Source organism: Serinus canaria, chromosome 2 (genome assembly GCF_022539315.1).
Source record: "Serinus canaria isolate serCan28SL12 chromosome 2, serCan2020, whole genome shotgun sequence".
NCBI classification, from domain to species: domain Eukaryota; kingdom Metazoa; phylum Chordata; class Aves; order Passeriformes; family Fringillidae; genus Serinus; species Serinus canaria.
In genome coordinates, this window is record NC_066315.1 from 110,224,263 (window position 1) to 110,251,152 (window position 26,890).

Below are 26,890 nucleotides of genomic sequence, written 5' to 3' on the forward strand. Positions count from 1 at the left end.
CCCAAACCACTTTTTGCTACTTTTTACTGTAGGTGAATTTTTCCTAAAGTAATTTCTGAATCTCTTTCATTGATCTCTGAATTTCTTCTGGCTTGGATCCCTCTGGCAATGCAGAAACTGAAGATCATGGCATTTTCCACATGTAGCTGTACCTTGGTTGGGAAAATGGGCAATGTCTCTTGCACACATGCTCCCTGGTATATTCGCTTTGCCACGGGTTTAGCAGGGGAAAGTGGAGAAGACATTGGGCTTCCACCCAAATCCTTTCTGTGGATGAGTACATAGTACAGGTGCCCAAACAGCTGCAGCTACACACCAAGAAGATAAGAGTTTGTGGCAGAAAGGTGAGGCTACGTGGGCAGGGAAGAGGTCAAGCCTTCTGAAGCCAGACTGATTGTTGACACCAAAGTATTGTGTAATGAACAGCTGTGTGCAGAGGGGAAAAGTGGATTCACTTCTGTGGCTGTTTTACAGTAAGCTTTGCTCTTTTAACACTTGGTTGAGGATGTTTTCTGAAAAGAGCAGGGGATTCTGTCTCCTTCTATCTTCTCTTAGTGTTACTAGAGGGAAGAGTTAGCTAAAATTATTAACGACATAACTTCTGGCAGGGTTCAATAAGTTTTTGGCTCTTAATGTGGTACAGATAAGCAGAAACATTTTCATTTCACTAAACATGAGGCTCAGGGGAAATTTTGTTTCTTGTATATTTTGTGGCATTAACAAAACACAGTTTACAGTGAATAAACTGAGTTGAAAGCTTGTGGGTTATGTTTCTCAAGAAATTATTTGGGTTTTTTTAGTTTCATTCTACCTAGCATAATGTTACCAGGGGAATTTATTGTACTCCAGAGCACGAGATTTTCAGGAAACTTCACTTTATTTTTACAAAGACCATAGGATTAATACAAAAGGTGAAACTTACTCTGTAGGTACCATTTTTTCTTGATGACTGGCCAAAGCTTGTGGTTTGTATTACAATAAAAACAAAGAGTATACTGTGCCACCTTTCATTTACAGCCTGTGGAATACTCTCTTGACTTCACCTTTACTGCCACACACACACACACACACACACACACAGAGTGTAATGTGCATATTTTACTTGAAAGCAAATATCTTTTCCTTAGCAAAAATGGAGGTAGGGAGAAAAAACAATAAAATCATGTATGCCTATTTTTAGTTTCACTGCAGGATTGGAATTAAGTAGAATATAATGCAAGATATTTGGATCCTGAAGTAAATAAACCAGATCTTTTTTCTACTTCAAATAAAGTTTGTTCCCTCTGTATTCCAATACCTTAAATATTAGATCTCTTTAAATCCTTTGGAAAAAGATGGATATTGTTACAGCTATTGGTAAAAATAGCGTTATTAAAGTTTTGCTTAGTACACAGGGTACCTATGTAGGTGATTGTTGTAATCCTGGTTCTAAGGCATGATAAACCTTAAGTCTGTCCCTACTCCCTGTGACTGTACATGCAGGTAGAGTTTCTGGTGCCTGGGAATGGCTGGTGGGATTCTCCCTCTTCCAGACCCAGCTTTTCTGTCTGCAGCACCCTGTGGACCATCTCTTGAAGCCAGAATGGATTTCAACCCTGGCATTTCCCTTTTCAGGAAACACCACCTGTGTTCAGTGCAGCCACCTGGTCTATTTGTTGAACTCTAGGCTATTTGTAGCAAGAACAAGACCAAGATTAGTGGCAAGAAGAAAAGGAAGGAGAAAAAATAATTCTCACAATAAGAGGACCTCACACTCAAGCAGTTGAAGTCAGGCTGACAGCTGACAGTTTGTCCCATCCACTAACCCCAAGATTAGACCAGTTTAGGCTTTTTTGCAGGCAAATTTGACATGTGACCTTCCCACATCCTGGCAGGTAGCTTTTTATACAGCTTACCTTGTTCATATCTTAATCATGACAAAAAGTTGTTTAACTCTAAACCTGGTCCAGGAAAATAATATCCTCACAGTTTTTAATAGATTATCACTGACCTCTTGACCCCATTTTGTTGCCTGGAAGATAAAATTAAAACATGATTTCATCCTTGCTACTTCTTGAGGAGTCAAGCAGAAAATTCAATTACTATTACACTGCCAGATTATGTTCTGTGCCTGTGATTTGTTGTTTTGTGAGTTGTTCTAGCTCAGCATGAATTTCCACAGTTTCACTTAAACAAATTTACTTAAAAATTATCTCAAGGCGCATGGATGCAGATTGACACTTAAGAAATGAACATTCAGCAAAGCTCTGATTCAGCAAAGTCTTTTGAAGTGCTCATTAAAGCCATTATATTGTGTTATTTAGATGTAACCTGAAGTGCTGAGTGCCAGCAGCAAGTGCAGTACATCATAGTTTACTCCTATGTGTGCCAACACCAGAGTCTACCTGCTTGGTTCCACCTCTGTGAGGTGTGCAAAAAGAGATCAGCTTTAAATGAATTAGCTGAGTTCTCTACATCAAAAGGAAAGATTTATTTCTTCCATGGAAATTACTTTGAGGTATCAGGTTTTGTGAGAGAGGATGCAATAATTCATGTCACTGGCAGGATGCTCAGAACAGTTTTCTCCTTTCTTTGACTCAGATTAAGACCTTGCTCGACATGAACATCTTGGCCTTCATTCCAACCATCCTCCTTGGAGTGTTTAGGGGTCTTCTAGGAGCTTCCTTTTTACCCCTAAATTTAAAGATGAATCAATTACATATGCAGTTCTGTAATTCAATTCCAAAATTGTCCCTTAGAAAAAGAAGCAACCTTTTGGAGACTGTGCTTATCTTTGTAAAAAAATAATATGGTTCTCTTAATTATATAACATTTACAGAGACTAATGAGGGCAGGTCACAAACTGCTGGATGGGAAAATGAATCTGACCTGCTGGTACTTAACAATGTGCAACAGAGTAAAGAAAACATGGGTTTTCAAAATGCATCGATGTATTTAATGTTGGTAGGCATATAAGAATAGAGAAGATGGTTTTTTTATTTGTTTGGTTTGGTTTGACTTGGTTTTTATGCTTGAAGTGTTTTACCTGTAGAGTCATTCTCCTGCTGCTCTTCTCCTCTGCTGACACTTTTTCAGCTTAGTGGCACATAGCAGTTGTGTTGGTGTGCTTTTGCATTTGTTTGCAATCTATGGAGAGCTTGAATGTCCTGAAAAGACATGATGGGGCCAATTAGCATCTAGGCTTTGGAATTTCCAGCTGGCATCATACATTTTTGGGGAGAGTCATGCCATTGGTAAAGAAAGGGTATAGCCAAAGGGGTCCTGTATTTTAATTTTTCATTTTTATGCCTTGGTTATAGCTTAAGCATGTTGTTATGGAGAACATGATGACCTTAACAATCCTATGAAGACAGGTTGAGAGAGTTAGGTTTGTTTAGCCTGGAGCAGAGAAGGCTCTGGTGAGGCCTTAGAGCAGCTTCCAATGCCTTAAGAGGGCTGCAGAAATGCTGGAGAGGGACTTTTTACAAGAACACGTGATGATGGAATGGGGGGAATGGTTTCAAACTTAAAAAGGGCAGGTTTAAATTCAATATTAGGAGAAATTCTTGGCTGTGAAGGTGGGGAGACACTGGGCAAGGTTACTCAGGGAAGCTGTGCACTCCCCATCCCTGGAAGTGCTCAAGGCCAGGTTGGTCTAGTGGAAGGTGTCCCTGCTCATGGCAGGGGTATTGGAACTAAATGATCTTTCAGGTCCCTTTCATTGCAAACCATTCTATGATTAAATGTGAAGACAGAAAATCTTCAGAACTTTTCTACTGCACTCTTAGTGAATGTGCATATTTGAGATTCTCTGGAAGTCTCTTTAGAAAATACCTACTTGTCAAAAGTTTTCTTTATTTTCATTGTTTTTGAGGAGTTTTCCAGTCTTTTTAAGTGTTGAGATAACCTATCTTTAGGGAAACTGGGGCACACTGAAGCCCCTTTCTTCTGCCCTCTTACAGGCAGACTTTCCAGTATGTTTAATGTATGCCATATCTGGTTTTTTGTATATCTTGTTTTCTTTTCTCTCCCTGCTGGAGAGAGTATTGCTCAGCTGAAGACCAGTGAGTTGGTTATAGAGATGCTCTCCTCCCATCAGCCCAGACATCCCTTCAGCAGCTTCCACTCTGAGCCAGCAAAAATACGTAAGTTTCAGGGAAAGGCAATCACCTTGACTTGCATTGACAGCCTGCATGATACTGGGAGGAAAACAACATTTTCAATATGAGAGAGGAAGCTTTTAGAGCTCAAAGTGTAAGTGACTGTAGGTTGAGGCACATAGCCAAGTCTCTGTGAGCTCTCCACAGACTGGTACAGATGCATGTTGCCCAATGGTTTACCTCTCCATAGGGTCAGAAGAGTGCATTTCATTTAGTTCTTGGAAGTTCTGTGTGTGCTCTGGCAGTCCAGCACCTCCTCTGCCTGGTCCTGCTCCTGGTCAGAGCAGCAATCTGCTTTTGAGTTCTCTGTTGGCTCATCAGAGGTGAAATCTGACCTGGCTAGGAGGAAGAGGAGGAGGAGGGATCCCGGTGAAAGGGCTGTGCTGGAGCATGCCCGTGCTGATGATGACAGCTGAATTTCAGCTCCTCTTAGTGGCGGAATGCTGGCATTTCTGTTGGCAGCTGTGTGTTTGCTCACCATCTACTGAGGGAACACAGCCCAATGAAGTTCACTTCCAGCTTTTTGCTTCCACGTTTGAGAGCGTGAGTGAGGTCAGTAAGGAAAACAGGAATTCTCAGCTTTAGGGAGAGCCTTCCCCCAGAGAAGCTCAGCCTTCTCACATTGTGCTACAGCTTTGCTCCCTATCTCTCTACAGGTTTGTGGCTTTGTGCTTTGAGCACTGCAATGAGATGTCTTACCCAAAATCCAGTTTTCAGTCCAGCAGGGTGAGGAGCAGAGTCCCATGTGTGACTCCCATTAGCCCTGTGGAAATGCCATGTTTTCCCAAGGACTTCTGTTTGCAAGAGGCTGGGCTTGTAACCATTACTGTTCTAACAATTTGGAGCTGGAGTGCTGTGCTTGACATCCATTTTCCCTAGGAGATTCCACTGGGAAGCCTTTGGCTTTCTCATGGTGTGTTACAGAAACCTTGCACAAACTGCTTGAGCACATAAAAACCACTGCTTTTTACTCTCTGGAATAAAAACCAAAGCATGCGTCAACACAAGCCAGTCAGAGCCAGTGTGTTAGAAGACACTACAGAATTGAAAGTAAGACCATCAAAGATTTAGTGCCAATCATAAAGAAAACACTAAGAAAACTACTCAGAGTTATGTTGTTCAAGAAGCGGTGCCTTGCTGACTCCAAAAGCTCATGGAGTGGTTAGCACCTTGCCAGCTCATACCTGAAAATGGGAGAACAGCATGTGTTTTGTAGGGCTGTGGTGCTTATAAAGCTTTTCCATATATATATTTTTGCCATAATCCTGAATTTTTAAAAAAAAATCTGCTTTTTTTTCTTTAACTTTGTAGCATGAACTCTTATTCGGACTGTTTTTCCTTTTCTGTTAGCTGTAGAAGATCCTGCTCAGGTCACAGTCCTTATTTTATTATAACTTGGCAGAAAAAGGCAGGAAAGGAACTGTTTGATCTGAGAGAGAACCATGCAACTTTTTTTTTTTTTTTTTTTTTTTTTTAATAAACTCACATAATGAGGCAGCTGAAAAAGACTATGTCACAGTGACTTTAACCAAAAATAATCTTGTATAAACCAGTTTGCATTTAAACTTGGAAAGAGCCCATCACAGTATCTTCCACACCCACAACATAACCCGGAGTACCATTCCTCTGACTGGAATTGAATATCTAATCTTCAGCCCATAGATTAGACGAAGCTGTCTTCTAAGAGCCCTGCTGCCCCTTGGCCTGCATTTGCTTCTCCTCAATTCATCACCTTTCTCTCTGTGAGGAAATCACAATGTAGATAATGTTTTGCCAAGAATCTGGCAGAGCTATCTTTCTTTTTCTATTTTTTTTTAAAATCACGTTGACTAATGCTTCTGTTCCAAAAGCTCAGGGTTTCCATGGGCAGGGTGGACAATTTAGGGATATATGCACACATACTTAATATATAAGCTGTCAAAACTTTAAAGGGATACTTGAGAGGATTATTTTCCTTTCTACCTAGCTGTGAAGATAGGCTACTGCTTTAAATGTGTAGCCACTGGCTCCAGGCTAGATGTCCTTCTAGCTCTCTTCAGGCTTTAGAGTTTTGGCAAAAAGTTGACCTGGGTTTGAACTGTCCCAGAGTCAAGTTTTCAAATACAAAACCTGACCTAAGCTTTGTGAAGACTGAACTACTCCCAGTTTCATCTATCTGTTGTAGATGTGTTCTGCCCATAGGCTTGTAATCTTTGAGATACAGGGGAACAAAGGCTTGAGATACAATCGTCTGACAACTTGTCACAGCTGCACACAGCTGAATCTGGCTTGAAGGTTTCCATAAATGTGCTATCTGAGCTGTTTAATGCCTATCCACAGAGGGGATGAAACCTTGTGCTTGGAAAATATATTATTACTCTGGTTGTGTGTTCCTGTAATTTTTCTCCAGACATCTACTGAAATATTTTCCAAATATAATTTTTTTTGGGTGGATCTTCAATTTGTGTAGAAATGTAAATTAATGCAATTAAGATAAAACCCTGAACATTAGTTTTGAATGAAATATAACTGTTATACTGAACTATATTGTGATGAAAAATGCAGCACTGGAATGCAGTGCAGTCATCTCATATAAAAACTCCCTTGGCTTTTGGTGAATGCAAAGCAGCCAGTGAAAACACTTCTGCTGTGCTGTGTTCTGTTTCAAACATTTTTGCTTTCATTCATGTTTACTTCAAAATGGGCATGTGGAAAACGAGAAGGACCTGATAAAGTATCTTCAACCATTTGGGTTGCAAGTCTGTGTCTCCACCACATAGCATATAATTAGCTTTAGGCTTTATAGCTGTCTAGTCTTGCTAGGATGTCTAGGAACATTTTCTGTTGATTAACTGAGTATTAATCCTGTCATAACATCCTCATGAGAGAAAGGAAGCAATAAGTTTGCAAGTTAGAAACAAGTCTCTAACTGTTCCTACTGACCAGGGACTTCAGATTTGCTTAAATGGGGAGGAATTTAAATTGAAATAATGGACCCTTTCTGACTCACAGCATCCTTTTAAGTACCAACGAAAAAAACTTATGGCTGCATCTCCACCACCTGCCAGGGTGCAGAACATTCCATGGGCTCCAAATCTTTCTGGAGGGACCAGTGCTCTCTGCTGGCCACAGAGCCAGAGGCCAGTTCCTTGGTTGTAGCAGTCGCATCCCTGGAGTTAGATTGGATGAATCTCAGCCTTACTCATTGCTAATGAGCAAATGTGGGATACATGGGCAGGACAAAAGGGCAATTTTCCTGTGCTAAGTGGTGGCATTAGTGTGTTTAGCCACTTTTCTTTCTTTGTTTTGTCCATCCTTGCATCTCAGAACGGACTGTTTACTTAATGCCTGCAGGTATGCATGACAACTATTACAGGATATTTACTGCATTTCCTTCCTTGCACTCTTGTCTTGAGTGTGAGAAATTGCCACATGGGAAACAACTCAGAAACATAAGTGGGCAGGATCACCATGAGCATATCTATGTGAATACAGTTATTAACCATTTCTTCCAGTTAGTTGTTACAAAGATTTCAGATGGAAAAAATTCAAAGGTGTGCCAGACCTGAGTATTTAAAATGAATTCATGTAGAGACGAAAGTAACACTTAATCTTTTAATCACTGAAATTTAATCACACTTAAACTTTTCCAGGAAGAGGCATTTGCTGACATGTCAAAATAAGGGCGGGGGGGTGGGGGGGGAAAGGAGAAAGAAAGAAACAAAGGGGAGCTAAACATGAAAAGAGCATGAAATGTGGCAGTATGTATCACAGAAGTTCTTCTTCAATTTGGAATCCTAATTCTGCTTTACAAAACTTAAATACCTTGTAGATAGGTCTATAAATCTATAGCAGACAGGCTGTGTTTGAGCTGGAAATCTGGAACTGGAAACTGATGAAAAATCTTTGTTATTCTCAGCTCCAGTTGGCTGAAGGACATGATTTGATCAGTCCTCTCTGTGAGGACATGAATAGGTAACCCAGTACAAGCTGTAATCCAGGAATTTAAAATGGCAACTATTGTGTTAATAAACAGGCAGGGAATATGTGGCTGAATGGCTTGAGATTTCATGGTTAAACAGCTGAAGAGATCCTTGAATCTGATACAGGCTTTGCAGTACAAGTATATTTCTTAAGAAATACAGTTGAGGAACCCAGAGGAAGTAGAAAAATACTTAGGTTAAATTTCAGCTTGATTTCACAGCCATTGCAAATGGCCACTGCCATCTTCTAGTTTTGCAAATTCACAAATTTGTAAAATGTGTTTATTTGTCCTTCCATGTGGGCAGCATCATATACACATTGCATAAAACAAACTGTAAATACTGACTAGCTTGCCATTAGTGACTGGACTAATTTCATGGTTTAGGAATGGTATTCCCCAGTTCAGTACTCCCATTAAAAACCATGAGCTGCTCCCCTTCCCTCTGGTAGGAGAAAAAAGCAGGAATCTCACATTGAGATAAGAGCAATTTACTGGAAATAGCACTGAGATAAGGAAATAGTAACTGCAACTATAGTAATAACAAAAATATACAGAGAGAGGGTGATTTACATGTCAGATGCTCATGAAACCCAAGTCAAGGAAAACAAAGTGGACAGACCCTATGCCTTCCATACTTACTATTTCTTGGAAGAAAAAGAGGCCCTTTCCCCTGTCCCTGGCTTTCAGATGTCCCTGATGTAAAATGGTATGGAATTCCACAAGGTCTTTGCCACACCCCATCCCACTGATCTGAGCCAGAAGCAGGACAGTTCTAAACTGCTTATATATACTTACATAAACTTTATATATATATACCTATATAAACTTATGTATACTTGTATAGAAAGGACACATGCTTTCCCGTGCTTGCCACCAATTCTAGTCTGTTATTTGACTTGTAATACTTGATTCAGCATTGTTTGCTATAACATGTATTTACATTTTCTTTATAAAAGCAGGCTTTGTCCCTTGGTACCAGGATTTGGTACCTCTGGCTATTTGGGTTGCTACAGGAAAAGTCTTTTCTTTTCCTTCACTCTGACATACTTCCCCCCCCCCCCCTTTTTTTTTTTAAGGACTAAATGCTTGCAAAGTGTTATTTTTCAAAACAAAACTGTTTTTTGCTGTTAAAGAAAAATATCTGAAATCACGTTAATTATTTGTCTGTCTCTGAATCAAAAATAGTCCGGCTGATCCAACCTAGAGGCTGGATGGGCTTAGTGTCAATTTTTCATTAGTGGGACTGCAAGTTATAAAGAGTACATCATTTGGGAACTGGACAGATCTGAAAGGAATTAGGCATCAAATTGTTCTGGACTTTGAAAGGTCATGCACATGCTGAAGGTAGTGATGATGTCTCTAATGAGCTTGTAATAAGACTAAATGTGGAAAAGAAGCTTGTTAACTATTCTCTTTTTCTTAGGAATTGAAAAAGGGAATTAAGATTGCAGCTGTAAGACTTTAGTTAGGACCAGTTAAATTTGGCTCATCTCAGCATAATGTGAGATTATCAGTCAGTGCTCCAGAAGCAGATAAATACAATTACCCTTTTGAGATCCAATGTATCTCAAAGAAGCACTCTTGCCACTTTAGGAGATGCAATAAGAACCAAGTAACAAAGAAATTGTAAGATGCTGAATTTTGTCTTGTGTACTGATCAAACTCAGTCAAGTGTATGGTTTTGCTTTTGAACTGTGATAGTGAAAGACTGCCGCTCCAGGAGGGGCTGGATGTGACTATGCCAGCATGACAGCACTTCATCTACCAAAACTTCTCCTCACACATTTACATGAACAGTGCTTTCAGCAGTGTTTTGTAGCTCTTCTGGCAGGCATTGATATTCCTTGGAGAAGGAGGAATAGGAAGTCATGGGAAGGAAACAGAAGGGGGTTAAGAAGCAATGGGTTTTTTCCACCAGCAAGTCTCAGTACTGCACATGTGTTCCTGCAGTGTGGCAGTGCAGTCCTCCTGTTGTCACCAGGGAGAAATCTGTTTTACTAAATGTGCTGACTTCAAACAGGAAGAGTTTGTGGTACAAAACCCTGGGTGTAAGCAAGCCCTACATCCCCACCCTCTGTGCTTTGTTCTTCTTGCTCAACCATTGGTACTTTAATTGTAAAAACCCACTTTCTTCTGTTGTTTCTCCCTCAGTTATTTTGGCATTGCTGCAAGCTTCGAATTGCTTCTCAGATGTGCTGGTTTTTGAGTGTGCATTCCTTTACTGGTAGCAAAGACATATGTGTAGAACTTGAGGCTTTGATATAAGTGAGTTACGCAGTCACATGGCTTCAAAACCAGGGCAGAGTAATCAGGTTTTCCTTCTTTTATTGACCATTATGAATTTGGAATATATTCTTGTTTGAGAGGTTGGAATAATGTAAAAAGCAAATACAAGACTGGGAAGCATCTTGTGTCCCTTTGGTTGCCAATCTGGGGTCTGGAAGAAATTTTCTTGCTCTAGATGTTGGCTGCATTTTAATTTTTCCTTGTAGTTCTGAGCAGGGATCAGGTGGGTCAAATAGCACAGCTCTCCTGCTCTTTGTTCCAGGAACAGAGTTCATCTTGTTACCGTGTAGCGCGTGGTGATGCCCAGAACACGCCGGCTGCTTTCCAGACTGGAAGAGGGAAGCGGTACCTGCTTGGAGAGTTCGCTTGTTCCGGATGACAGAGATTGAGAAAGCGTCCAGGAATAGCAGAGCTGTGGAGGAAGGCTGCTTGTGGCCAGCCTGATAACCAGCAGTCTAAGCTGCAGAATGTTGAAATAACTGGTGCCACTGTTTACCGAAGGAGAGTTTCAAGAACGCGTGGGACAGATGTCTTTGAGGAGTGGTTTGAGCACAGCCCATGCTGCTGTGGGAAAGGAAACATCTACGTCCTCCCAGCTCTCCATGGTGCTCTCCAGTGCAAAGCCTTCTAATTGCAAATGCATCCATCAGCTCTGAGTGCTCTCCTTCTCCACTGAAGTGCTCCTCAGGAATGATAATTCTTGGTCAGCTAATCCTGTTTGATAGAGTTGATAGAGTCCCCAGTGTTGTGTGGGCAAAGCAGCCAAGGCCAGGCTCTATGCATTTAATTTTTTTTTCTCCTTTTTTCTGTGTTTAGGCAGCATAAAGTAATTCCTGGTTTTGAGAATTTGGGGTTTCAGGAGGCAGAAGTTTATGTAGAGGAATATAAGCATTAATAAACCAGATGATAGATTAGCACAATAAATAACAATCTGATCTAGTAAACTAGATTTATTAGTTAACAAAACAACTTAACTGGGATATTTAAGGGAAAGCTGGCTTTTTGTGTAGAGTGACACATTCTGTACAGGCAGCAAGGCAAGTTATATTCATCCATTTAATAATTGTTTTTTGTTGTTTTGCTTTTAATATTTAAGCATAAATCAGCTCAAGAGGGAAATTTCAGAAACAAGCAGGTGTATGGATTGGTCCAGACAGAGTCAGATATTCCAATCAAGCCTTCAATCAGGGGGAGTTATGTGATTGATACCTGAGAAGAAACTCAAATAACTTGATGGTATATTAAAGTTTATTCACTCATAAGGCAGGTTTTCTTCAAAGTGATGTAGTGCTCCCTTCTGACATATCAGAACTAATTGAGACAAATATGCTGGGAAGATCCTGAGCTGCTACCTCTGAAAGGAAGCAGGAAAGGAGTCCTGCTCAAGTAGTCCAGTTGCCTTTTTTTGGTTTAAATCACTGCAGATTCTCCTTATTTATGTCAGGATTAACATCACACAGACCAGACTGGAGAGAACATATATTCCTTGTTTTCCTGGAAGTGCCCCAGATGCTGAAACTGTCATGTATACTCATTGCTTTATAAAAATAAGGTTAAGGCAAATGAGAACTACTAAAAACTGCATTTTTCTAAAAGGACCTTTTAATGTTTTGTATCTCTGCATGTCTCTTCCTCTTTGCAGATGCTGTGCTTCCAGCTGAGGGTGGGAAGCAAGGGATCTCATCGCTTTTTAAACGTGGGACTCATGAAGAATCTGGATGCACATCCCTCTGCATTGCTTTGGCATTTTATTTCACCCCTGGCTGTTGAACAGCAGGTTCTGGGCTTGCCAGTGGCCTGGTTATTCCTATACTTCACTTCAGTCCTGGTTTGTGCTCTCTGCATGAAAGGCCTGCGTCAAGTAGCAGCAATCTGAATTGCAGGTTGAAACTTGGCAACAGCAAAGCACCGAGTGCTTGGAGGAAGCTGTATAGGTAGAACAGGATGGGTTTCTTGGAAAGAGATGTTAAAATTGGGGAAAAGAATGAAGAAATATAATCTGAGAATAGCTGTGGAAGGACCATAGCCAAAACTGTGGACTTTCCAAGTTTAGATCATTTGAATCCTCTGGGGATCCAGAAAGAGTCTCAGCTTCTGGCTCCATCTCTGTAACTGTAGGACTATGGGTTCAGATCCAGACTTTTCATCTGTTTCTTATGTATGTAATAGCCTGAACCTTAATCTTGGACGTAACACCCTGAACTTTGGAGAAAACTGCAGCTGGGTCTGTCATAGTTTTTAGAAAGCTATTGTTGACTAGAGCAAGGTTCTTGCAGTAATGCTAAGAGGCCTAATGTTCAGCAAGCAAGGGGTCATGGCTGGAGAGTGCATAATGCCATTCAAAAATATTGAAAAAATATAAAAAGAATTAGTTGTGTGCAAAACCTCCTACCTTTGCCCTACCCCTGTGTATTCACCTCCAGCCCTCTCCAAAAATGTTGTCTAAATCAATTCTTAATATGCAGTGTTTGCTGAAACATGGTGTACTTGGCTGAATAGATATAGACAGTTAAGTCTATCAGTCAGCACTCGTGTTTTTGACCTGATAACCTAATTTCTACAACCAGTCTAGAACTATGTAGAGTTTTATAAACCATTCCAGAACTTTATCCATCAATAAAATAGATCAGTTGTATGAATAAATGGGAAAAAGTTATGTTATGGTACAAGATGATACTCCTCGAATCACAGAATCATAGAATATCCTGATCTGGAAGGGACTCACTAAGATCATCAAAGTCCCCCTCCTGGCCCTGGACAGGACACTCCAAGAATCATACCATGGGCCTGAGAGCATTTTCCAAATGCTTCTTGGACTCTGTCAGGTTTGGTGCTCTGACCACTTCCCTGGAGAGCCTGCTCCAGCGCCCAACCACCCTCTGGATGAAAAACATTTTCCTAATATCTAACCTGAACCTCCCCTGACAGCTTCAAGCCATTCCCTTGAGTCCTGTCACTGGTCACATAGAGAGGAGACATCAGTGCCCATCTCTCCTCTTCCCCTAACAAGGAAGTTGCAGACTGCAATGAGGTCTCCTCTCAGTCTCCTCCTCTCCAGGCTGAGCAGACCAAGTGACCTCAGCCACTCCTCACCAGGCTTCCTCTTCAGACCCTTCTCCACCCTCGTGACCCTTTGGTGCTCTGTAAGAGCGTAATGCCTTTTTTATATTGTGGTGCCCCAAACTTCTCACAGCACTGGAGGTGAGGCCACAGAGCAGAGCAGAGCAGGACAATCCCCTCCCTTGCCTGGCTGGCCATGCTGTGCCTGTTGGCCCCTAGGACGGGGTTGGCCCCCCTGGCTGCCAGGGTACTGCTGGCTCCTGTTCAGCTTGCCATCAACCCCTGGGGCCCTTCCTGCAGTGCTGCTCTCCAGCCCCTTGTTCAGCAAAACGGGATGCTGGAGAATGCGGGCATCGATCCCACTACCTCTCGCATGCTAAGCGAGCGCTCTACCATTTGAGCTAATTCCCCCTGTGCACAGGCTGAAAAGAAATAACTATAAACAATAAACTATATGTCATAAAAAGGACTATTGTATTATTATTATTATTATTATTATTATTATTATTATTATTATTATTATTATTATTATTATTATTATTATTATTATTGATTTCTGGGAAGTGAATATACAAATCCCATTCATTGTCTGACTCTTGAGTCTGTATGTCTAATTCCTTGCATTTGGGATGGAATGTCGTGCATCACATCAGCAATTACCTGCACAACTGTGCTACATTTTGATTTAGCTCTTCAGTGTAGGTTGGTTTGAGGACTCTTCACAACTTTATTCTTAGTTTTGGCCAAGTCATTAATACCTATTACACCTTTTTGCCCATTTATTATATGACTAAAATATTTTACTTGCCAGGTTTATGGAGCGAATGCTGCCTTAATTTTGAGAAATTATATAAGACTAGCATTCTAGAAGTGTGACCTTTTAATCTGAAATATCTCAGTGTGTCTTTCTGTGACCTATACTTTTGACTTTTGCTATAAGGTTAATTCTTATTGTGCTTGGAAGGACATGAAGACTGTGTTAACAGTGTTAGTCCTGTTTCTTCAGAGTGTGGTAAATCTGGCGGCTTCATGCTTGAGAGTGGCATAAAGTAAACAGTCATACTAAGGAAGATTGCTAGAGCTTTTTGTGGGAAAGTAGTTGCTACAGAACCTCACAAAATTAACCTGGGATAAAAAGAATGTTAAAGCATTTCTAGAAAACACCACCACTGGCAAAAAGATTGTTTTTTTCTTCTTGTATACAGGTGCAGTGGAGCTTTGTATGTCAGGATGATGGGCTCGATCCTTGTTTCCTTAACTGGTGTTCAAACTAGTGAATATGGAGAATGGATTGATACAGGTCTCTGCTGCCATTGCAGATGCCTCATTTGTCAGAGCTGCCTCATTTTTAAGACTAACCATCCCCCTCACTGTGATAAGGGTAAGTATGTAGAGTTTTCAAGTATTTTTGTGGCCAAGGCCAAATTCAGCTTTTGCTGCTGCAGCTAAATAAATCACTGTGGGTATCCTGTGCACATTGAACCAGGGAGAAATAAAGTATTGGCCTGTCTATTTCTGGTTTGCCCAAAGAGGGTTTTTTGTTTTGGTTTGTTTATCTAGGAAGTTTTACTTGTGGATTGTAAGTTTGGAAGTAACACTTTGACTGAGGAATCTGACCGTCTCTTTTCCAATTTTTAATTTTTTTGAGGTTACAGAAATGGTAGCGCCATCAGTGGTTTACAAAGAAGAAAAAGGGTTTCTGCTGGGTTACAAAACAGTTGTAGGTCACACTGCTTGCCTTGGGAATTCTGTGGGGGATGATGGCCTTGTACAATTCACCTTTTAATGCTGGGGTTGAGAATGGCCTCCTGGATGGAGTAAGGATTTACAGTATAGGCAACTGATCTAATGGGAAACTTCACAGGTCTCTCTGGTCAAGTTGTGCCTCATAGATTTCAAAATTTTGGGATTCATTTGGAACACATTTCACATTTCTGTTTCCCCCTCCTTTCGTAACAGAACATCTTGAGTCCACACTACAATACTTTCCAGGCAAACTTCTGAAAGCTGAAGTATTTGCAAATAATATTCTTTTACTTAGAGAGGGTGTTCTCTGCTCTCCCTGATTGCAACACCTGGGGACAGTGAGTTGTAAGGCACAGCTGAAATTCAGCTTAATCAACAGAAATGAAGCTGAGGTCATAAGGGGGAACTTTTCACCCTTCCAGGGCAGGACATTCAAGGCCTGTGAGTGTTAGTGTGTGTGGAAATTTCACCCATGACTAAACCCAGACTTGGCTGCCCAGCTGGTTTTGCCCAAAAGAATCTCACTGAAATCTTTGTAGATGTCAGAATTCACAGGGAGTGACTAAGCCTGGATTTTCCCTCCTGGTGCACTGTTGCACAGTGTTTGATAAAGTGGCTGTTCACTGGCACTCACACCAAGCTGGGTCCATGTTCGTGATAGGTTGTGTAAATTCTGTAGGAAGCATTTCTTTTTCTTGTATTCTAGCTTGAAAGGTGTTGTGTGTGCAAGAAACTCTCTCTATTGTGAAATAATAATTAGATTGATTATGGAAAAAGTCCTCCTTCAGTGTCCTCTTGGTCCTTTAGCACTTACTGATCCATCAAGTGATTAAGTAAAAATGACCTCTGCTATTTCTGCTTTTGTTCTTGCTGTTATGCATATCTTGGAAGTTACTGGGTGAATTCTTGGCCAACTAAGTCTGTAAGACTTGAAGGGGGGAAAGCTGATGCCTGTACAACAACTTACTGGATGTAAATTTTCTGAGAGCCCAAATTATGAATAAATGTGATGTCTTTTCCAAAGCAGGCCTGGATTTTCTTGTAATGCCTCAATACAATTTAAGTATAATTTGCAAACCATTACTTTACAGTCTTTCTGCAGGTATAAGTCTTTAGGGGCAAGAGCAGTTGATTGACATTTTCCTCAGCTCATGAGGCTCTAACACAGAGACATGAGAGGTGATTATATGCCAGAACACTTGCTGCTCTTAGAAGGAACTGCTGTTCATTCAGCTCTGGCACGGAGGAAATTCCTACATTTTCTTTCCTTCAGTTTCCCCCTACCTTCCCCACTACCTTGTTCTCTAAGTGCCTCTGCACATGCAGCATATGCAAAGCAATATCTGGAAACTCTTAAGAACTGTAGGGAACCGAGCTGAAAGGCCCTAGAAAAATGACGAGGATTGCATTGCAGTGCGTTCTGAATTCCCCTAGGTGTCATGTTCTAACTCTTCTGAGCCTCTCTCTGCACAGGCAGATTCCGTTTCAATTTATGTTCATCCAAGATAAATAGCTGCATTGCTTGAGGAAATATTAATTTTTGAGGAGAAAAAAGGTCTTGGACATGACAATGCAAACACATAATTAAAAGGTTGTGCCCTCAAACCATAAAATGCACATATTTTTCCTATATTGTCTGATGGGTTCAAAAAGAATTGGAATTGTTTGTTTTGGCTTTTCACAGCCTTCCATTTGGAAACAGTTATGAATGTGGGACTTGTAGTGAACAGGTTTGTAAGATGCCTTTTTCCTTTTTTTTCCCCCATGGCAGACCCCACAGGCATCTGCCCACCTCTTCTTTCTTGGCTGCCTGTTTCTACCCCCCATGCTGACACTTGACCCTCATCCTCAGCTTTTTGTGGTAAAGGGTAGATGTGGTGACATTTTTTTTGGCAAGTGCAAGGAACAGCCTTATGACTTGCCTTCCCACAGCCTTCTGTTTCCCATGTCTTTTTGAGTGTCATGTGTCCTGGGCTTGCAGACCTCAGGGTGCTCCAGACGTGGAAGAGGAGCAGCATCTCTCTACAGCGTGTTTGCTCTCTGGCTGCTTCTGTGTTTCTACCATTCCTTTTATTTTTACTTCTCAATAAAAACGTCTCACAAGTGTTAGAGAGGAAAGGTGGCTCTGGGCTAGCCTGGTATTAGTGTCTGTGTCCAGTGCTGTTGATGTGCCCATGTGCAAGGCTGAGAGAAGTTTCACTTGTACCAATTTGGATCCTTTGTCCTATGAGCTGTTTTTCCTTCTATTGCACATGATGGAAAACAACCCTGACTCTCCCCCCTTTCCTGCCTATTCTGTTCAAACAGAATTAAAGCAGCATATCACTTTATTGGCCAAATTTATTTCTCCAATAAATCTCTTCTGATGGATATAGGAAATGCAATTAATTCTGAAAAGGTTAAGACTCCAAACCCTTCTCTGAGTGTGAAACACTGGAACATCAGGCTTTTGGCAGATGCAGACTAAAGGAGAAACGAGACTATTTCTTAGGATTTGGAAGTGGAAGTGCAATGTTGCTATATAAATCAAAGGGAAACCTCCTCAGGGGTTTAACTCTCCCAGGAGAGATTCTGTCCCAGAGTCTCCTTTGGGAATGGTGGGTGTGGCTGCTGTCAATGAATGGGCTGTGCTCATGGCATGATGTTGGTACTGAAATAAGGCCATCTGATGGGGGTTCAGACCATTATGACAAGTTACTAGTTAATGTCTGTTTGAGTCTGCAATATGGCAGAAATAAAAAGCTTTATGTAAAATTATCTGGTTCTTAAGACAGCAATGAAGGCTCAGAAATTAGGTCTGTCCATGCTTTCTGTTGTTTCACACCTACAGTAAAACATGCTGTATATAATAAACAGCGTTGCTGTAAGTGACCACTGTCCTATAGTTAGGAAATTTGATATGGCTTTGTTATACACATTCCATTAGTCATGGAAATGAACTTTTCCTTTTTGTAATTTGAATACCTCCCTTGTAATGTGTACTTCTGACATGTTCCACAGTATTGCCACAGGTCATCTGGACTAAGTGTGATGAAATAGCTCTGACAGCACGTAGTAACAACTAAATCCTTACCTCTCCCCTCTCTGTGTGTTCCTTCAGTCCTTCTAATTTAGGCAAAACGTACTTACCTGAAATTATAGGCCAGACGGATTGTTGGAAGTTCTGGGGTTACCCTTCTCAGTTCCTCTGAGAGAGACTCTCAAGAAGCTTTGGTCCTCCTTTCACAAGAAATTTAAGTGGGACTTTGTTTTATGGGTGTGACGTGAGTATACAGCCAGCCAGCCACCCAATCCAGGTAACTAGAGGGAAGTTATAACAAAATCAGAATGGTGATATAAGATGTTAGAAAAATAAGCACAAAACTTCTAAAATGCATGTCAAATCTGCCTGGTACCAGTGCAGGTTATTCACCACAGAGCTGCTCAGTGGTTGTAGGATGCAAGATGCTGCATTTGAAGCCCTTTGCAGTGATGATGATGCAAGCAGGAGGGATGTTTATGAAAATGCTAGCACAAATATAAGTTCTGAGTCTTTCCTTCTTGAACTGAGTAAGGTAATAGTGCTAGTGATGTTTGAAGACCAAACAGTGAAAACAATCTCTGGCTGCTAAAGAGACCATCAGGAGGTCAAGAATCCTCATTGACTTAAATTTCTCTTGAGGGAGTCCAGCTCTAATGGAGGAGAGCTCTATTCTACAGGCAAAGATGGATAAATCTTACATTAACTGGGCAAGAAAATAGTGATTTGTATCAGGCTTGGATTAAATGTGGATATTAATTGGGTGTAAATTCTCTGGTTTCTTCTTGACAAATGGGATGCTAGAAAAGTCCTGTAGAGCTGTGCCTTTGAGCTTTGCTGTGGGTCCCTTCCAACTCGGGATATTCAGTGATTCCTCATTGCAGTGAAACAGAAGTAAGTGCCTGTTAGCCTTGGGCAGCCCCTACCTCCATTTGGGTGAGGGCTGTTTCTGCCACCTTGACCTCCAGTTTTTCCCTCTTCCTGTCTGCTCCTTCAGCTGGCAAGTAGGGATGAAAGCAGCTCACAGTGTGAAATGGTTTGTCCCTCCCTGGTTTATAAGTGCCTGCTGGTGCTTGCTGTGCTGTGTAGGCAACGAGGAGAGCCTGCAAAGGGAGCTGGGGTTACTCCAGGAGGTGCTCTGCTCTGCAGAGCTGGCTGGACTTGGAGGTGCAGAAGGTTTTCAGTGCAAACTACGTGTTATGTGACACTTGTTCATGAACTGGCTGCCTTAGAACCTGCTATGGTAAGAGAAAGGCCAAGGCCAGGTTGGATGGGGCTCTGAGCAACCTGGTCTAGTTGAAGGTGTCCCTGTCCATGGCAAGGGGTTTGGAACTGGAGGACCTTTAAGATCCCTTCCAACCCAAATCATTCTATGATTCCAAGAAGGAAGCAATAAAAATACTCTTCAAACAGCTGACTTTAGAGTCAACTAGAGTGCAGGTGCCTTTCTGTAATATACAGTTTCCACCTACTTTGTCTTAAGCTTTTTTTTTTTTTTTTTTTTTTTTTTGTAAATAATTCAATGGTCAAACTGAGTTCTGGCCCAAACCTGGTGCCCTTATGTTGCAAATGGAGCAGCAGCTGACCCTGCAGTGATGGGGCTCAGGAGCTGTGGCACAGCCATGCTGTGAGATTCAGAAAACGGAGACCATTCAGTCTTGATCCAGGACAGGTTTCCAGGGCAGGTCTTACGGCATGAGGAATTGCAGGAAGCAGGATATTTTGCAAGACGTCAAGTCAAATTTTGTTTTAATTGGTCCTTGTGGTATTAAAAGAAACCAGTCTTGTTTTCAGCACACAAAACATGGTGTCACATCTGGCTGGTTGCAGAGGAGGGACTTCCCTTCCAAAGTCATGGTGCCATCCAAAGTGAGATCCTTTCCTTGATAGGGATTGTAGTTTGCTGAAGTGTGAGGAGGAAAATTCTCTGAGAGATGAATATGCTTTTGGCATACCAGGAAGCAGCAGAACAGGCTGATTTGAAGTAAGATTAATATTATCTTATGGTCAAATATAGTAAAATAGCTCTGTGGTTGGAGTGATGGTGAACACTGAAGTCTGCAAGAGCTTGTTTTTTCCCCATCACCCGGTTTAGAATGATTTCAAAAAGTTTGCTTCTCCTCTATTTTTGACCTAAAATGAGGACTTCAGATTTTTTTACAAAAGCCTTGGACATTTCATCAGAAAGTTGAACATCTGAAAAACCCAAACTAAAAGAAAAATTAAAAAAATTTACTTGTCTTGCTAAAAAATTTGTTGTTCCACATTAACATTTTTCTTTAAGGAATGAAACATTTGCCTTGAAACACCAAAGAAACTTTCTCAGTATATTCAAGAAGGAGGCCAAATTCATGGTGCATCGTGGGAGATGTAGTTTAATCTGAGAGGCCAAGCCAAATCCAATTTTAAAATTCTCAAGAGATGACAGTATAGCATTCCAAACGAAAGCTTCTTGGGTTCTAACCTGAAAAATACTGCTCTGTAGGGATGATAAACAATTTGTCAGGTCACTGGAACATTTGATAAAAGATGCATGCTTGCAGGGAAAATGAAAAGAACTCTTTTTTTCTTTCTGGATGGTAGCCTTGTGAACCCAGCCCAAGAAGGTCAGAACAAGTCCCCTCTGAATCCTTCATTCATCATCTGTATAGAAGAACTGCACCTATGGGACAGTTGGTTAGCCTGCAGGTAATTCCCAAACTAGCAGAGAGTCCAGCTTTATCTCTAATATAGCTGTGTCAGCTTTGGTACCAGGCTTTATCAGTAAAATAAACAGACATGACTGAATTGTTCATGGATTCAATTGGCACTGAAAGTTCTGTTGTGTATCTGAAATATTGAAATTGAGATTGCATCTCTCTTTTAAATAGACACATTGGAAATGAAGTTGTAATTTGAGAAGATAGCATTTTTATATAGTCATTTTTCTGGCTCTAGCTATCAGTAGCTTTAAAAGTATTTTATAAATAAAGGGCTGAAGTGTATTATAACATGCAATGGTACATTTGGGACCTGCAACACAAGCCTTAATGAAAGTTCACAAGAATTTAACATGCAAGAGTTATTTTTAATTCACAGTATCTTATCTGTTTTCAGTTCTTTTGAATTACAAAATGCAATTGGGATGTTTTAAGTACTAATTCTTTGCCAAATTTAATTTGTTTCCATATTAAAGGTATTTCCCAGTCACACTGACATGAAAAGCATCTGAAACCATTAAATTATGTTATATTTTTAACTTCAAAACCTTCATAATGCTGCCAAGACTGGTTTTTGCAAATTTTGAGAAAATTCTTTTTCTCTGGGACAAAAGCTACCTTAATAAACCTATCTTTTTTTTTTCTTTTTTTTTTTTTCTGGCCTGAGGGGTTCATAATAATTTTGAATGAAACTCCCCATGTAACTGGGTGCTCTGATGAATGGGGGCTTGGGGCCAGAGATCCCCATTAGGTTATTGGGCCCTTCTGAAACAGGACCAAGTGGTTACAGAGCACAGCAGCTGCTGGGCTGGACACGGTGTGTCAGTGGGATGGAGGCTCCTACTGTAGGTCCTGAGAGAGGCAAATCCCTAAGGAAGGACCCTGGTCCTCACTTGGGCAGAGCTACATGGTTTGTAGCTACTGTTTCTAGATGTCCTCTGTGGTTTTGGAAGAGGAACAGGACTGGGTTCAGGACACACATGGTGGTGGCAGTGAACGTGGGTGAAAGGTGGGCTGCTGTCATGAGCAAGACTGAATGGAGATGGGCATCAAGGGGAAGCTGTGAAGGCACGTGGAAAAGTGGAAGCATTGAGGAAAAGAGGAGCATAAATGGTATCCAGTGGGAGCTGACCTGATGAGAGCTCTTCTCTTGTTGTGAAATACCAGAGAGTGATGCTCGAGTGCCTGTCAGATGTGGCAGAGCAGAGCTGGCAGAGCCAGACTCTTTCCTTGTAACTCTAAAACAAAACCCCACTAACACCCCAAACTGGCAGTGGCCAACCAGGTTGTTATCCATTGGTGAGTTGTGCAGCAGCAGGTGATTTCTGCAGTGCCTGGTTCAATGTGTGAAACAGCAGGGCCTGATTTCAGAAAGGACAAAGCTGCACAGACTGTGGAGATAATTGGAGTTATGTTGTCTGGTGCTTCAGATCATGTAGCAAATAGTTGACATCAGGTCACTCTAGTTGTACTGCTCCCATTTCACCCTGTTCCTCAGTCTGACCCTTGTTTAAAGAAAAGATATTTTATTTGGAAGGCTTGAGTCATATTTTTCCCTTTCTCCCACTTGTTTAGCAGAGTGTATGCAATACTCAGGAGGCAAGAGACAAAGACAAGGGAGAACTGGCTGTAACAAATGACTGCATCCTCACAGCACACTTTGGCAGCACAGACCCTGGGAGATTTCTGATTGTGCCTTCCTGTGACTTGCTCAAGATGGAAGGGCGTGAAAGGGACATGGTGTTCCTGGAGCAGACGTGGAGAGAAAATGATAGGGAGCACACTTTGTCAGGGGAGGCATTGCTGTGTGAGAATGCAGCAGAGGCTTGTGACAGGTCATGTTGTGCTGCATAGGGGTAGATGAGAGAAGATTTTGACTCTTGTTTTAGAATGAGTACACATGTGCATGCTCTGGATCAGGGAGCATTTTTTTGCACTGCTGGCTAACAAGGCACACGCTACAGAGTCCTCACCGAAAGGGCAGGAAGGCAAATGTGCCCACCCAACAGGCAAGTTCAAATTGTCTCCTCCTTAGTTGCTTAAAAACAGTTCAAAAATAGATGCCTTAAATGCTGTTACTCCAGCAGGATTACTCAACAGTGAATTTTGCTTTGGATTCTCTCCATGGCCACAGTCTTCATTTTAACTCCTCATGAAAGAATGCCACAAGGCTGCTTTTCCATCTGATTTTGGTGGGGAAAGGAAAATCTTTTGCAGAAGCTGGGACAAATGAGCAGTATTCAAGATTTTTCACATTGTGTTTCCTTAAAGAAGGCAGAGGAAGTGCATAATTATTTGGAAAATAATTTGGCAGGTTCTTCCCAGTGCTAGGCTGTTTAATGCATCAGCCCGTCACACTTAAACAGTTTAGGGATCACTTACCATTTTTTGGTTACACCTAGGATGGTTCACAGAAGTTGTTTTGACAGGGCCTAGCTTTCTGTTACTGAGCTGCCTGATATTTTTTTCTAATGAAGAGATTAAACTCTAGTAAAACAATTTTTCAAAATCCTCAAGCCTGCAGATATTCATAACAGGATATGCATTTGCTCTCTTTCCACTGCCTGTTGTGAAGAGCAATCCCAAAATAATTGGAGTAACCAGGACTAATCAGCAAACACCTAGTGTTCAATGCACTAGGTTCTACTCTTTTCTGTTGAATTTACTCCAACTAGGGGAAGAGCACTGTGTGTTTTTTGGCAGTAGCTTCTCTGGAAAATGAAATAAGTGAAACTATTCTCACAGAGAAGGGGATGGGGAATGGTTTCAGGACCTTAGATTTTGTAATGCAGTTCTTTAGGAAACTGGCAGTGAATGAATATCTAGGCTCGTTTTAGACAACAGCAGGATTCTGTAAGTTTTCTGTTACTTGAGGTCTAATCTCCCACTGAAGTTAAAGTTGAAATGAGTTTCTCAGCCTGGGGTGTACAGAGTTTATCAAAAAGCCTTGGTAAGAACCTTGTGTAGTCTGCAGCGTCTGTAGTTAAGTGTCTCTATCTTCTCCAGCCTTTTCTACACCTCAGGAGCTGGGAACATTCAGAATTCTGGCATTCTGAAGATGTTGCTTTCAACTTCACTTAAATTTGACAGAGACTCACTGCAGTTGGCTACTTTATTTTAAAAAATGCTCATGAATCATAATTAAAAGCATTCTGCAATACAGTGAGTTTAAAAAGTACCAGGTTGCTTAGCTGGGTTATTATACAGTACAGAGGTTGTTTTGAAAATATTTAATATGTGAGCCTGCTGAATATTTGGGCATTTTCAGCAACACACATACACAATGCTGCTCTTTTTATTGATAGAAAGTTCACTTGACACAACAGACACCAGTGTTACCTTTCTGACAGAAATTTAGATGGCTTTGAAGCCTCCTCTCAGGGTTTCAGGTCTGCTGTGTACATAAGGTGAAGAGCCAGCTTACAGAAAAAATCACTGATAGATGTCTTTCCAGGGGATCTTGGCAAGAGTCACTGCTATCACCAATACTGTTTCTGGTATCACTTGCATCCATTGCCACAACCTGTAAAAACAGGTGTATTTATAGGCCTTGAGGGACTGAAACAAGAAATCAAACATTTGCATAGAATTTTCCATCAAGTTCCCAAGGACTGAGACTCAAAGGATTTTGATCTGTTTCCAGGGATTACTTAGCTGTGCTGACTATTTCTACGTTCTCTTTTGCAGTCAATGTCCCACTTCTAGGTCTTAGAAAAAAAAAAAAAATTCTCTCTTTTACCAACGAAATCATCAAAAAAATGCTGGTTGGCTTCAGACAAACTCACAAAAACATTTAAATTCACATCAGAGAAAACTGGCATGAGAGCTTACTTAACACTTCCAATTAAGTTAAATTAAGAAGTAGTGTGCTAGTGTGATTAATTAGAACTACTTTGCTTAAAAAGTATGTGCCTTGCACTGAGATATTTTTTCGTGGTCTGCCTTGGCAGCACTTAAGCTCTAGGGTACTAGAGGCTGCCTACTCCTTGTAATGGCTTGGAATAGTTAATGGTGTTGAGTTCTGGAAGAGGAAGAATCCCACTAATTGTGCAATCCTCCTGGCACTAGAGTTTGGCAGGACGTCCTCACAGTGAACCTACGCTGGGCGTGCCGCCCTTTGTAGAGGGTGATGCACTGCTTCGTGTGCCTCAGGCTGCAAGAAATAATCATTTTCAGCAGGGTGAGGGAACTTTAGTGCATAACTTTTCAGGGCTAGCATGACAATCGTGACTTTTGGAGAGATTTATGTTTACTGTAATGCAGCATCCCACTTTTCCAAAAATTTTTAGCGGCGATGGTGGTGAGTGATAAGGAGACAGTAAAGCAAATTGAGTTAATGAATGCAGTCCTAAGACTATAAAGGATTTCTTTAAAGGTGAAGTGCACAGGAAAGGAAAATTTTTCACTTTGTTTTAAAGAGAGATTAATGCAAGTTCAGGAAGGGAGTATTCAGTTGTATCGATATGTGAAGAAGGTGCCTCTTTTGGCATAATCCCAGATGGAAATAGTGGATCACGATAACAGCATTTTAATTCATGGTTTGTCAGGACATTATTAAGTGGCAATTAAAGTGACTCAAGTGTTCCAGCACACAGGTTGCTGAGGGCCAGCAGATGATAAGACCAAGGTTAAAGAAATTGAAATGCAGATCTACATTGTCTATGAAATGGTTGTGAAAATACAAGTAACAATCCTGTTTGATGTTACTTCCATAAACTCCTATTCTCAAGAAAGCTTCATGTACAGCTCTTTTACTTCTGTGACTAGGGAATTGTAGCCTCCTTCCATTCTTTACACCAAATGATTAACTTGTAGCCTTGCTCCTATTTGCTCCAAGAGAAGAAAGATCAAAAGTTTTCTGCTGGCTACAAGCCCTCCACCCTTTGGAAATGTTCTCTTGACTGTGAACAATTTTTTCTTGGTGTCTTTTAAAAATAGGAGGAAAAATTTCCAAGGAGGGAAGTTCTGGTTGTACACGTGAGAACTGAAAGGTGCTTTCCAGGGGGAGTGTGTACTCTTCCACAAAACCTGGGAGAAGACTGGGAAACTGTGCCCAGAGGTAGAGTATTGTGCCAGCTGCAGCCTCAACTCCAGAACTATTTGGTTTGGCTGATACTACCGAGACTTCAAGTCCCTTCCCATCCACCCCCTTTTTAAACTTGCTCCCGTATGTACTGTCTTGTACCTTTGTCCTGCAGCTACTTGGTTTTTTTTCTTTTCCCCTAAATGTTTTCTTAATTCCAAGCCTTTTTGGTTTAGTGTAACTTTGTGAAAAATGACAAAATTTCTTCTGGATTGTTTGCTTCTTCCAAGGATGATGATTTTTATATTATCTGAAGGAAGAAGATTTTGCGTTTTCTTTGTTCAGTTGGCCAGATAGTAATTCTATTTGAACAAATCTTAAAAAATTAATTAAATTAAAAAAAAAATTTTTTTTTCTCTTTTTGATGGACCCTCACTTCTGCATTTGTCCTTGCAAGCTGCAAGTAGCAAGAGAGATCTCTAGCTAAGTGGGTTTTCAGTAGAAGAAAATTGATTTGCACTGTGTAGCTAGCTATGATTTTTTTCCTTTTATATTATTGGAAATATCAAGGGTTCAGGGAATATTCACTGTGTCAGCAGCCTTGCATCTAATGAGGTTGTTTGGACTCTGCTCTCTGAGCCAGAGTAAAATCTTTGAAACATGTTAGTCACAATTTAACTGAAACTGAGGGAGGTTTTTAACAGTGAGCTTTAAGTAAAATGCGTCTTTTTGAATTTCCTGGGCAGCTGCTTTTCTCTCTTTGATGTACCGTGCCTGGTGATGCTGTTAATGAAATGCATAATTATGTGTTACATAATAAAACAGAGCTAACATGAAGGTGCCTAATAGATTATAATGATGTGGAGGCCTGAGAAACTAAAGACTATTGGGGGTTGTTGAAAAGTTCCTCTGGTGACAAGGATGATGTCTAAAGAGGTTTGAATAACTGTGCTG

General features: G+C 40.9%; 1 non-coding gene and 1 pseudogene across 1 annotated transcript; one reads left to right on the plus strand and one right to left on the minus strand.

Annotated features, from left to right (window-relative positions):
* The first annotated feature begins 385 nt into the window (after positions 1–385).
* The window catches only part of LOC115485399 (uncharacterized), a 133,636-nt pseudogene continuing 107,131 nt past the window's right edge, over positions 386–26,890 (plus strand).
* Positions 13,788–13,860, minus strand: TRNAA-AGC (transfer RNA alanine (anticodon AGC)). Its single transcript has one exon. It is a non-coding gene; the product is annotated as a tRNA-Ala (tRNA).